This window comes from Colossoma macropomum, unplaced genomic scaffold (genome assembly GCF_904425465.1).
Source record: "Colossoma macropomum unplaced genomic scaffold, Colossoma_macropomum, whole genome shotgun sequence".
Taxonomy (NCBI): domain Eukaryota; kingdom Metazoa; phylum Chordata; class Actinopteri; order Characiformes; family Serrasalmidae; genus Colossoma; species Colossoma macropomum.
This window is the reverse complement of record NW_023494808.1, coordinates 923,385-937,942: the sequence shown is the minus strand read 5'-3', so window position 1 is coordinate 937,942 and position 14,558 is coordinate 923,385. Positions and strand designations below refer to the sequence as shown.

The following is a 14,558-nucleotide window of genomic DNA, read 5'->3' as shown; positions in this document are numbered from 1 at the left end:
TGCTCGATAGTATCGAAGGCCGCGCTTAGATCGAGTAAAATAAGCAAGCTAGGAGACCCGGAATAAGCTGCCAATAAAAGATCATTAACCACTCGAACAAAACTGGCTGGCGATGACCTTCTCCAACTAGAGTGGATCTAGAGCGGAAGCAGAGGACTTAAATTTAGCCACAATCTCAGACACTACAGGCTGACTAATCTCAACAAAACAACTAAACGAAGAATCTTGAACCATGACGGGAACAAAATCCAGTGGAGAGGGGTGTTGAGTTGTACTATTAATCATGTTCTGCCTAATGTTGTGCACCTTTGTTTGATGTAGTCTCAGGGAAGTAGAGTCAGGAAAAACCCACCGATGCCTCAAGCAGGACAACTGAAGATAGCCAAGGTGTCGCCACCTTTACCAGACAACCTTGAGAGGCTTAATTTGGTACTTCTTACTGACTTGGCACAAATTGTGCATTCCCTTCTAATAATATATCTTTAAAATGCGCAGTGTGTTGTGTGTAGCACAAAATGTTGGGGTCCCTCCACAAGAGGCAGGATGGAGGCCCTGAGTGGACTAAACTAAAAATATCACTGACATGACTGCATGTAGTAATGCAACAAAACTCAAGCTCAGTGATCTGTATTGAAACATGTTAACAGACAAAATACAAAAAACACTCTTAGCTCGTACTGCTCGCTGTCAATGCTGAGAATAGCAAGTCCAGTAAGTCTGTTTTGGGACATTGCACTTCTCAGGTAGTTGTAATTTTAAGTGCTGTAGCCACGCCCATCACTCTAGACAGAAGTGGGGATTGGCTCGGGAGCATAACCTCTGTCAGACCCTTAATATATATATATATATATATATATATATATATATATATATATATATATATATATATTTTACTACATACCATCATTTATTGTACATATTGTGACCACAGCATCGTTTACCACGGTTACTTTCATGCACTATATATGTAAATGCTGCTGTATTTTGCACTTCTGCTTAGATGCTAACAACATTTCATTGGTTTTGTACCTGTACTCTGCACAATAACAAAGTTTAATCTAACCTGGTAGAGCCTCAGCAGATTCATTTAGCGCGTCGTCGCTTGCCTGCAAAAATTCCATTGAACATAGAAATCTAAATCGTCTTGCAATTGCATCCATCCACTAAATCGCCTTCTGACTTGGAAGACAACTGTGTCAGTGCGCACATAAACACCTACTTTGAAACTTTGCTCTGGATTTGTTAGACGCTGGTCCTCAGTAAGCTCGTCAAAATGTTTTTTTTATCTGTCATGTGCACTTGTGACTTGTGAGTTACACTAAATGCCCCAAAAAGCTGCAAGTCCTTGAGCTGTGCTTTTAAGATCCTCACACTGATCCTGTAGCTGTGTTAATGTACATGTTGCAAAGCTCAGCAAACTTACTGCTTGCAAAAGATCCACATCCTTTCTCTGCAATAAGTGTGACACTTTATTGACCGTCTCAAAAATTCTTTTTGAATCACAGTCACCGTTACAAACTCGAACGTTTCCATTGCTTTCATGAGTGGCTACTGTACATTCATCTGATTTTTTGGACTGCAGAGTGATTTTGGTCGATGCCTGTAAAATATGACTGACGGACACACACACACTTCTGGGTCGAAGGGGGAGCTGGAGCCTATCCCAGCGGTCATTGGATGGAAGGCAGGAAACACCCTGGACAGGCCGCCAATCCATCGTAGGGCAGACAGACAAACATATACATTCACACATGCATGTTCATATTCAGAGGACACTGAAATGGTATGGAGCACCTGAGCAGTTTAGTAAGAGGCTCAACGACTGGAAAAATGTCTACAAAACCCCCTATAGTACCCAGTCATATATAAGAACCCAGCGCAACTCGTGCCATGTGGCTGGAATAGTGAAGTTAACAATAACACTACTTTAGCGTCTAATGGACTCATGTGACTGACCTACTTGCTGTCCCAGATATGTTACAGTAGCTTTTGAAAATTCATACTTTGCTAGATTAAGGGTAAAGGAAGCAGACGCTAACGCAAAAAGTGTGTGAACTTTTCATAAGGCTGGTCCAATCCGACAAATAAACAAGAAGGTCATCTATGTGTGCGAAAAACCAGGAATATCACCGACTATTATGTTAATGAGTCTTTGAAACGTAGCTGCTGCATTTTTCAATCCAAAAGTCATTACTGTATACTGTAAAAAGTTATCTGGGGTCACGAAAGCGGAAATGTCCGAAGCTTCAGGGGTCAGCGGAACTTACCGATTTCCCTTTGAGAGAAAATATTCTCAGTATATGTTATTTTCCCTTATGTTATTGTCTTAAGGTCTAAACCATGTTCATTGTAGAGTTTAAGCAAATGGCAGAAAGGTGAAACTGGTCGCACTCTCACCTTGTCCGATCACTTCTTTGTTTGTATTTAAATGACCCTTTGTCTCACGACTTTAAGGTGATACAATCAACCCCCCCTTTATCTCTACCCCCTACACCTCTATTCATATCCCCCGTCTACAACCCCTCCTTACCCCTTTTAAAGTCCTTTTGTTCCTCCTTCCCCCTCCTTAGTTTTTCAATGTATATAAGGTCCTTCTTGTTAGACTGGACTAGACTAGACTGGTGACCAGACTAGACTGGTGACCAGACCAGACTAGTGACACACTGATGACCAAGCTGTGCCCGTGCATGATTGTCTGCATGCACGTGAATAAGACTAGACTCCTGAGACTGCTGATTGACTGCTGATCGACCACGCTGTACCCATACTCTGTATGTGGAAATAAACTCCAGTCAACACTGAGGCTCCAGTCTCCTGACTTCTTGCCAAATTTCTAAGACCTTCAGCAAATCTATTTTACTGAGAAAACAAGCCACACCTACTTTATCAACACAGTCACCCATGCGAAGCAGAGGATAAGAGTCTGATAATGTAACAGCATTAAGTTTTCTGTAGTCAGTACAGAATCTAAAAGTTCCAACAGGTTTGGGAACCAATAAGCAAGGAGAACTTCAGCAACTTTTACTGGGCTTGGCAAAACCATGTTCTAAAAGAGGTTCTACTTCCTGCCTCGTAATAGATATTTTGGTGGGATAAGCCCTGTATGGGCATTGCTTAACTGGAGTGCTAGTAGTAACTTTAATATTGTGCTGCAGAACAGTAGATTGGGATGGAACATTACTAAATATTGAAGGAAATTCGTTGACAAGTTTAATAAAGGTGTCTTGCTGTTCTGTTGACAAACGGTCTAAATTAGAGGATAACTTTGCTGATGCCTGAATGTTGGAGAGTCTGCCTGCAGGGAGAGACTGGCTGTGACAGTTTGTAAAAATCTGTGAAAATCTGGAACAATAAGCCTTCAGCATATTAACATGACATACACAAATACTCTTTTTACGCTGAGGAGTCTCAATAACATAGTCTGTGTCACTCAGTCTTTTCCGAGCAGTGTATGGACGTAAGAGGAAGCAAGGGAAGAACTTGGGACAGACAACAATGCCAGAACTTAGTCACCAGGATTAAAACTGCAGGACACAGCTTTTCTGTCAAATGTTTTCTTCTTGTGTGCTTAGAAAAGTTTCAGAGTTTCTTAACCAACGTCCCACACCTTATGCAGCCTCTCACAGAATGTGCTGAGTGTTTCCTCCTACAGTACTGTTAGCTAGAAGTGACTCTTTGAGCAACTTTAATGGACCATATGTCCCAACACAAGCTAACACATACACATTCTAAGCCATTTATCCTTCTAGGTCATGGGGAGAGCTGGAGCCTATCCCAGCAGTCATCGGGTGGAAGGCAGGGTCACCAGTCCATTGCAGGGCAGACAGACATATACATTCACACCAAGGGGCAATTTAGCATCTCCAATTAGCCTGACCGCATGTCTTTGGACTGTGGGAGGAAACCCATGCAGACACGGGGAGAACATACACACTCCACACAGAAAGGAACCCGGTCGCCCAGCCAGGGAATCGAACCCAGGCCCTTCTTGCTGTGAGGCGACAGTGCTACCCACAGCACCACAGTGCCACCAACACAAGCTCAACAGGGCTGAAAGAAAGTGACTCTTGTACAGCCTCACAAGCTGCAAATAAAACTGGCCTTTCCAGTGTCCAAACAGAATAGATTTACAATCTACAGTGTAGATTTTAATGACCGGCGAAACTGTTCGAGGGCACCTTGGGACTCTGTATGGTAAGAGCTAGAAATTACATGGTGAATGTTCAAAGACCTTGGACAACCAAAAGGTAGAAAAAAACTTCTCTAACGCTTGTACCACCACGGGCAATTTTCTGCAAAGGCATAGCCTCAGGGAAGCAACTAACTATGCACATGATAGTGAGTAGAAAACACAGTAAAACAGAATCCTTTCAAATGGTTCACCAACAGCTGGAATTGGACACAAAGGAGCTGGAGGAATAGTTCGATTAGGGTTTCCTGTTATTTTACAGACATGAAAAGAGTGACAATAATTTGAGATATCAGTTTTCATTCCAGGCCAACAAAATGTTTAATGATGCGATTTTATGTGTTTGTAACACCCAAATGACCTGCCTAAGGACTGTCATGAGCCAGAGACAACACCTGTTGCCGATACACCGCAGTGATTACAATCCGATAAATGCTGTCAAATTCAGGATCTTTTCGAAACTCCATTTACACATTAGAACATCATTTTCAACAAAATATGTTACCAGTTTATCAGGTGCCTCTGGTTCACTTAACATAGAAAAGTATTTACTCAAGCTGTGATCTGCTTTTTGTGCCTCTACAAGCTGACTATGACCAACAGCTCATTCAAGGTGCTGCTTGTCAGTGGAATTACTCTGGTCTTTTCCTTCCTTTTGACCCAAACTGACAGTAACTGCAGGACACGACACTTCAGACTTGTCATCACCAGAAAGAATGAGTCAGGCAAATCTAACACACTTCCCAACTTTTGAAACTGAGCATGAGTAAGTACACATGTGGGAAAAACATCAGACTGATCCTCAACAACGTCAGATGACAAATGTAAAGCTTCTAAAATTGGCAGAACTTTCCCTCTGGCTATGTCGTTCCCCAGAATAAAATCAATTCCTGTCACAGGTAAAGCGCGGCAGACAGCTACTTTAAATATGCCAGAACATAAGTCTGTACACAACTGAACATGGTGCAGTGGCTCCTTAACATAGCCCATTTCAAGCTCCTGGCACACTACAAACGAGCCACAAAAAGACTGGTAAGAAAACAGCACCATGTCAACTGAAATAAAAGACTGAGCAGCTCCGGTGTCTCTTAAAATTTATATAGGCTTAAGACTAAGGTCACCTTCAAAATCAACACTGGCCTTTAAAATAAAAGGCTGATAAAATGAATCTATGCCAGGCGTTTCCAATGTGCCAGCAATAAACGCTCCAGGAATTAAAGAACCAGCAGGCGCTGCACCTTTTGCCTGACAGGAACTAGTGCTTTGTTTACTCTGTCTTCTTCTTCTTTAGAAAGAAACAGGAGACAGGGTTTTCTTTCAGACAACTGCTCTGCTTTAACTGGTGTAAAAGTCTGCCTGTGAGTTGAACGAATTCATCTGCTTAAACTGCTGCCTTCAAATACATGACGACACATTCAGGAAAACAATTTTTAAACTCTTCCAACAAGATCAGTTCCCTCATAGACTCAAAATCGGTAACTTTACTCGCACTACATCATTCATCAAACATTATTGCCTTGTCTTGCTCGAATTCCACAAATGTTTGAGTTGAATTTTTTCTAAAGTATCTAAAGGCAATAAGCTTCTGGAACTCGTTTATAAGGTCTTAAAATTGCAGCTTGTGTCACTTCATACTGGGAACTTTCACTAAGTGAAAGAACTGAACATACTTCTTGTGCTTTTCCCTCTAATCTATATTGTAACAGCATGCCCACACTTCTTTTGGCCAACGCAGAGTAGTAGCAAGTAGGTGTCCACTTCACTATCTTTAAACAGAGGAACTAGCAAAACATATTTAGTTAAATCAAACAGGGTGGTGTGTGACTCAGGCATAGTGAGCCTGTGTGGCCTGCTCTTGTGTACCGGCGTGAGGCTGAACAGGAAAAACAGTGGGGATGGAGTACGTGAGGGAAACCGGCCGCTGCATCGGGTCGGAGGCGAGTTCCCTTGCCTTTAGTTCCAGCTTGCGCAACTGAATCTCCCTCTTGTCCTCTGACTCCATTTTGGGAACAGCCAGTTTAAAATCAAACTCTGATTCCAAGCTTGAGCTCTTTGGGTGAGATGGGGTGGGGTTAGGGTAACACTCTAGTGGGCCAGATCAAACATTCTTGTAGACCGACTGGCCTCATTTTGATCCCTTAATAGTAGGTTCACAGAGTAATATGTACTATAAAAAGCAGAACACTGTAAAGGCTGATTTCAGGTGTTTTTGAGGTCTGAACTGGTGTAAAACATTAATTTTAATCTAGACTAAAATGCTGCTTTGCATTGCATTTCCTTGTAAGTATATAATTGAGTTTAATAAAGCCTGTTAAACTGCATGATGCCACATTAAGTGTTTTGTAAGTTGAATGCACGAACCATATTGGTTGCTTACACTGTGAATTTAAAACATCATTTATACAGTGTGAGGATTGATAACAGAGATTGCTTTTGTTAATGCAATATAATTTTTTTTTTTTGCTTTGTTTCTGTCAAAGTATTTGACTGATTTCTGCATAATTAAATGGTTAAGATGTAAACAAATTCACTCAGAGTGGTTTGGTGTGATATGCTCCATTCTGTAGAAACTTACCGAGTCAGAACTGTTTACAGTGGTGGTGATAGAAACCAGATGTCCACCTCTAAAAGCTCCCTCACAGAAAGCTATTACAACCCCGTTTCCAAAAAAGTTGGGACGCTGTGCAAAATGTAAATAAAAACAAAATGCTCCATAGGCAAGCCCCCACCACCAGAAGCGGACCCAGCTTCTCTCCATGCTGGCACTCTCTCTGATGGAGTTTCTTTCTTTCATCAAACTGCCTTCCCAGGCTGGCTGTAAGGTTGTGTCAGGTGACTGTAATGTCAAAAGAGAGCTCTAACAGGACCTACAGGGCTGGCTCTTCTTGCATCAAGACTAACTGTGACGCCTTCACTTGGTCCCACCACTTCGCCTTACCTTAGGCATATGCATTGGCGTTGCAGGGTGGCTTTAATTGCTGTGTTTGTTGAGTCACATCGGGAGCTGGTAGCAGCATTGGGCACGGACGCCATGGAGAACATATGTCCAGCACCTAATTGCTCTATTGACCACTGCAGTTTGGCTATTTCTTCAGCTAACCTGCATGTGGAGGAGTGGTACATCACCCCTCCACCCAGCCTGCTACAAGTTTTCAGGACAGGATACTCTTCCCCAGGTCTAGGGAAATGAGCCATCCCCCAGTCACCTGTGCTTCACAGCCGCTTGCTGCTTTCTTGCACCATCTTCAGGGAGCGTTCTTCGCAGCTCCTTCTCATCCTTAACCAGCCTCACCTCCCTCTGCCACACTGAGTCCCTCTCAGTGATCCCTACTTGGTGCTCCACTGGAGCCTTGGGCTGCCAATGAGACCAACCTCTTGTCTCTGTTTCTTGAGCCACTTCTGAAACCATTGTAACACAGAGAGTTCACAGAAAAAGTGTAGACAACTCGGAATTCGAACCCATAATGTAGCTTTATTAGAAACTTGAATTGGCAAACACAGTACAAGCAAAGCAGCATGATATCTAACTGTTAGGTCATAGCTTCTCACTAAAGCTCACTCTCATTCCTCACTTTATACACACAGCCCTACGCTCCAGAATAAAAACCCAGAACCCAAAACTAACATGTAAAAACATTCACCTACTGTCTTTTTTAACTAAATGGAACCCAGACATGTTCTGACACCACAGTATGTTATGTTATGATAATATGTTGTCTTGTTGTTGGTATGTTTTGTTATTATGTCATAGTGTTATGTTGTATATGCAGTATTATATTGTTATGTTGGTTATATTATTATGTTATTATGTTACAGAGTTGTTATGTTGTTATATATTCTATATATTCGGTTGTGTATGTGCAGGTTGTTTGGAGCGCACAGTATGGATGTGGTAACCAGCTCAGCGTTCAGCGTCGACATCGATTCTCTAAACAACCCCAAAGACCCATTTGTGACCAACGTGAAGAGGATGCTGGTTTTTGATTTTTTCAGTCCAGCGTTCCTCATTACAGGTAGGTCAGCTCATTTCTTTACATTTACTCATATTTACATTCAGCTGTTTTTACAAAAGTAAACTGTAATAAATCATGTTGAGTAATGTTCACTGTGATATTTTGTGCTATTACAACAATTTTTTTTAATTATAGTAAATTTACTGAATTTCTTATGCCAAAGTAGGAGTATGGTGATTTAAAGTGTTGCTGTTTTCTTCTCTAGCGTTGTTCCCCTTCACCATCCCCCTGATGGGGAAAATGAATGTTGCTTTCTTCCCCACATCCGCAACTGATTTTTTCTGTGCTGTCCTGAAGAAGATCAAGGCTGACCAAATGGCTAAAGACCACAAGGTACATTAAAGCGTTTGAGCTGGCAAATATTGATATTGATATTATTGCCCCAAAGTTATTCTAATACATATTATTTTTTCATTATTAATTTTTCAATAGCAATACTCATTTTCTCAAATAAATAACGTTATAAAGATAAGTTTCAGATTTTTGTATAGTACCTCCAGGATCTATAAGTGAATGACCTGTTTTTTGTGTCTCTTACTTCCTGTGGAGCAGAGTGGACTTCATGCAGCTAATGGTGGATTCTCAAACATCAGAGAAAGCAGCAGACCAACAACGAGAGGACATAAAGAAAGGTAATGGTTTATCATGGCTCGTTGCATTTTTAATGGTTTGTATTGATTTATGTGATAATAATACTCCATAACTGACCACCTTAGATTTGCCTAATATTCTCTGACAATAATGTCAATATGCCTAATAAATGGTGTGCTAAATTCAAGGCTTTCACCTTCACATTTAACCCATCCATGCAGTAAAACTCCACATACACAGTGAACACATACACTACGGGGCAGTGAGCACACTTGCCCGGAGTGGTGGGCAGCCCTATCCACAGCACCCAGGGAGCAGGGGGTTAGATGTCTTGCTCAAGTGCACTTCAGTCACATACCGTGAGTGCATGGGATCGAACCAGCGACCTTCCGGTCACAGGGTTGGTTCCCTAACCTCCAGCACACGACTGCCCCCAAACAACCAGCAATGATTGAGCCTCGGATTAACCTCACAGGCTACGATGTTGCCTGTGTGAACAAATTTTTTATTTGTTTCTGAGCTAAAGATGCGTCAAACAGTGGGGTGGCCTTAATTCTGACTTAAAATAAGTGCTATGGAAAAAAGGGGCAAAATTTTGAACAGTCATAACTTTCAAACTGTTGATGCCCGAAACATTTTTTAGGAATTATTCTTTGTTTATGCATCTATTGAGAACGTGAAATTGCCAGAGATGCCATCTTATGGGTTGCTAATTTTTTTTTATTATTTTTGTTTTTTTTTTTGGATTGGAACAAATTTGGCCTCTATATCGCCACAATTAAGTATATTAAATTATTCAGATATTGATATCTATTACTCATACAATGCCAGGTTTCTGAAAATGATATTTATCTTAAAGAAATAAAAGCTTCAGATTTCTCAAAAGATTAAAAAGAAAATATTATTATGCCAGTTTTAAATGTATGTTCTTATCTTATTTCTGACTAAATTTACCACTTCTGAATCTACTGAAGTGCTATTAAATCACTAACACCCAACAGAGCGCAATAAAACACAACCAACATGTAAACACAACTTATACTAACAACAACATTGTTAGCAACGTAGCAACAGCAGCAACAGTATCTTTTTACGCAAGCAGTGTGATACCTCCTGATAGACGCTTTGCATGGCCACACCTCCTGAGCACCTCACAACGGCTTTTTACAGCAAGATTTATGAACGTTTGTACTTGATTTCCATAGCGTTCATTTTAAAAGAAAAATTAAGGCAGGCCCACTTGTTAAAGTCTCTCTACCTCAGAAAATAATAGAGATACATGCTTAAAATTTTGCACACTTTGGCACAATGACATTATATCAGAGCTCCGCTGCCTGGGCCCCGCCCCCTCTTCCGCAGCGAGGCCACTCCACTTCACCTTACGTTCGATCCGGGCGGACGAGCTGCGAGCGGGGGATGGTGATGAGGAGGTGGAGCAGGAGGAGGGTGCTCTTTTTAAAAAGAGCAGAGAGGGAACAGAGCAAGAGAGAGGGACGAGCAGCAGCAGAGGACTGAAGAGCTGATAAGCTGAGAGAAGAGAAGGACTGAAAAGTCTGGTTTTTGAGAAGTAGGACTGAAAAGTCTGTCTGAAGCCACTGAAAAGTTGCCAGCATAGTGTAGATTTTGTTTTGGTTTGCTTGCTTTGTTTTGTTTGGTGGAGAAAATTAAAGAATGGCTGCTGCAAACTTTTTTTCTGCTTCCAGCGTCCTCTTTGATGTGCTATAGTCTGTTACATTACTGGCTGTAGATACATAAGTAATTACTTGTTTTTGTGTATGTTTTACCTCTGAAGGTCTGAGTGATCATGAGATTTTATCACAGTCCGTCTCCTTCATCTTTGCTGGTTATGAGACGAGTAGCAGTACACTGTCCTTCTTCTTCTACAACATGGCCACCAACCCAGAAACGATGAAGAAACTTCAGGAAGAGATCGACCAGACCTTCCCAAATAAGGTCACCGTTGTATTTCACCGCACCTACACTTACAGAAAAATAAAGAACTATGTTTCTGGATCAGAGATCAGCAACACTGAAATCATCAACTGAAAACTTTCATATGAATCAGTATTTGTTGTTATGGTATTATAAATTAATTTTTTATTGTATGTGTAGAACCTATAAAGAAAAATTTCCTGAGTGATTTTAAACATATCATTGTCATATAATTTTTTTTTTTTTGTCACAAGTCAGTTTGTGAAATTTCTGCCCTAGATCTGCCCCTGTCAACTATAAGTGCTATTGTCAAATGGAAGCATCTAGGAGCAACAACAGCTCAGCCTCGAAGTGGTAGACCATGAAAACTCATAGAGCAAGTGCTGAAGTGTGTAGCGCAGGGGTGTCAAATCTTATCCACAGAAGGCCAATGTGGCTGCAGGAGCACAATAGATCAATTGTTTGAAGACTGAGACTTATTAAATGAGTGGAATCAGGTGCTCTGCTTCTTGGGTACAAAAACCTGCACCTACACCTACACCAGTCCTTTGTGGCCAAGATTGGGCACCCCTGGTGTAGCACGTAAATTCTAACCTATTCTCTGATGCGTCACTGGCTACAGAGTTCCATACTTCTTTTGGAAGCATTGGGAGCTTCATGAAATGGGTTTCTATGGCTGAGCAGCTGCACATAAGCCTAAGATCACTATGTGCAATGCCAAGTGTCAGCTGGAGTGGTGTAAAGCGCCGCCACTGGACTCTGGAGCAGTGGAAACACGTTCTCTGGAGTGATGAATCAGCTTCTCTATCTGTCAGTCTGATGATGAGTCTGGGTTTGGTGGATGTCAGGAGAACGTTACCTACTGGAATGCACAGTGCCAACAGTACAGTTTGGTGGAGGAGGGATGATGGGCTGGGCTATTTTTCAGGGTTTGGGCTCTCAGTTCCAGTGAAGGGTGATGTTGATGCTACACACTGAACACCCTCTTGTCCAACATCAGTGTCTGACCTCACAATTGCTCTTTTGACTGAATGAGCACAAATTCCCACAGACACTCCAGAATCTTGTAGAAAGCTTCCCAGAAGAATGGAAGCTGTTAGAGGAGGGCAACAAACCCGAAAATACCCATGGTTTTGGAATGGGATGCCCAACAGATTCATATAAGTGTAACAGTCAAGTGTCCACAAACTTTTGGTAATATAGTGTCCTTGCCAATTGCATTTAACAACCTTGCTAGCATTGACTGTGTGTTATTTTTTTATTGTCTTTAGGCTCCAGTTCAGTACGATGCAGTGATGAGTATGGAATATCTGGATGCTGCTCTGAATGAAAAGCTGAGGTTGTACCCTGTGGTGGCACGGATTGACAGAATTGCGAAGAAAACCGTGGAGATTAACGGTGTGATTATCCCCAAGGGAACCAACACCCCATATATCCCCTCCACAGAGACCCTGAATACTGGCCTGACCCGGATACCTTCAACCCTAAGAGGTAGAAACTACAGTGAAATAAAAACTGCAGTAGAAATGAAGTATCTTTCCAGAACTGCAGTGGAACGTTTTAGCATCCTTAATCTCTCAGCACAAAACCTGAAGTTTATACAGCTTTTTTCTTCTCTTTTTGGTCTGAAATAAAATGCAAAATCTCAAAGGGAGAGGAGTGATCAATGGTTTAGCAGTCCAGAAGCTAAACCAACAAAATAGAACACATTTAGACTCACAAAAGGAACTAAGAACTGAACATTACCTTAAAATTAAAAAGTAAATTACTTTACCCAATAGTATACTTGAGTAAATGAAGACAGGTACCACCAGTTATGTTGCTAGTTACTAGTTATTTATGTATTAGAGAAGGCACTAGTTATTATACTAAGTATTAGATATGTACCTATGAATTAAACAGACAGTCACTCTGTACATTTGTAGTGAATCCATCAGTAAAGCCATGCTCTGACTGGAGAAGCCTGTTAACCTTTTAGCTTACTGCTGAGCTGTTCAGCAATAACTAATTAAATAAAACCATTTACTTCAATTTATAACATTAAATGTATATAAAGTAAAATAATTTAATTTTACTTTATATACATGTGATTCATCACCACAAATGTACAGTAATTAGTGAGATCCTGCCAGTGTGGGTTTCCTCCCTTTCTGTGATGTTCACTAAAGTGGTTTGAGTGCCTGTAGCTCCCCCTCGTGGAAACTCTACAGACCTTTGTCTGTTCATCATTCAACATACAAATGAGTCACTAAGGCAGTTCATCAAAAATATACTTTTTAATACATTTTTTTTTTACTTGTGTGACTAGATTTAATTTTTACTCGTGACAGCCAATTAATTAATGCATTCTGTTTTTTCCCTTAGGTTCACTAAGGAGAATAAGGAGAGTATAGACCCCTACATGTACATGCCTTTCGGTGCAGGACCCAGGAACTGTATCGGAATGAGGTTTGCTCTGGTGTCCATGAAGCTGGCCATCGTAGAGATACTGCAGAGGTTCAATGTCAATGTTTGTGATGAGACAAAGGTTGGATCATCTAAAGCGGATTATCTCCTTGCCATACTCTATTAATTCTATAATTCTATTAAGGCTCCACCCACAAATGTGTTTATTCGTAGCTACTGTTGTGAGATTGGACAAGATAATTGTTTATATCACAATACCTACATTTAGAACCAGTTATTCATTCAGCCTAATGAGAAACAGTAGAACAGACTCAGTGTATATCACAATACCTACATTTAGAGTCAGTTATTCATTCAGCCTAATGAGAAACTGTAGAACAGACTCAGTTTATATCACAATACCTACATTTAGAGTCGGTTATTCATTCAGCCTAATGAGAAACTGTAGAACAGACTCAGTTTATATCACAATACCTACATTTAGAGTCGGTTATTCATTCAGCCTAATGAGAAACTGTAGAACAGACTCAGTTTATATCCCAGTACCTACATTTAGAGTCAGTTATTCATTCAACCTAATGAGAAACCGTAGAACAGACCCAGTTTATATATCAGTACCTACATTTAGAGCCAGTAATTAATCTCAAATTTCTTGTACAGTATCTTCAGCCATGCTACAGTAGCTAGCAACGTAGACTGTAACATTAATTTATAGCACTAATACACTAATACTAATACTAATTAACTTTCTGCTAAGCCTATCAGTCAGAAGTTTGTCATTAAAAACTTTGATTGTACAACCAGAAAACTTACATTAATAACAAATCATTTAAATTATTTATTTCATAATAATTCCAAGTTTATTGTATTTTTTTGACAATGAAATGCTTAGACTAGTATATGTATTTATGTTATTTGTCAAACTGTAATGTGAATAATTCCTATTTGTTCTTGCTGATTTTTGTAGGTTCCACTGGAGTTGGGTATCGGTAACTTCCTGACTCCTAAAGACCCCATCAAACTCAAATTTACCCCTCGAGCTAACTCTAAATCAGACGACTTCTGCAACAACAACTGCTCTAAATGATGTGTTTTTGTGACTAAATTGTTCTAGTTTTGTTCTAAAGGCTGATTCTAACTAGTTTTTGAATATAACATGTTTACCAGCACCAAAATTGAAAATAAAAAATGTATACCTACAATTTGTTGATTTTTGAGCATGTTGTTGATGGACACTACTGTCACTGTGCAATGTGGAGATGAAAGGGAGGAGCTACTTAAGGTGGAAACATTTAGAAAACATGAAGAATGTTGAACTGAAAGTTGTCCAGCTAGCAAACAAAATTAAGCTGGAACTGTAAGATTAGTAAATTAAGCATCAATGTTCTCCTCAAAGACACAGGATACAAAGGAAAACCAAAATCAAA

The 14,558-nt window shown here is 40.4% G+C and overlaps 1 pseudogene; it reads left to right on the top strand.

Moving 5' to 3' along the window:
- The first annotated feature begins 8,000 nt into the window (after window positions 1-8,000).
- Window positions 8,001-14,223, top strand: LOC118797894 (annotated as a pseudogene).
- Window positions 14,224-14,558: the final 335 nt, after the last annotated feature.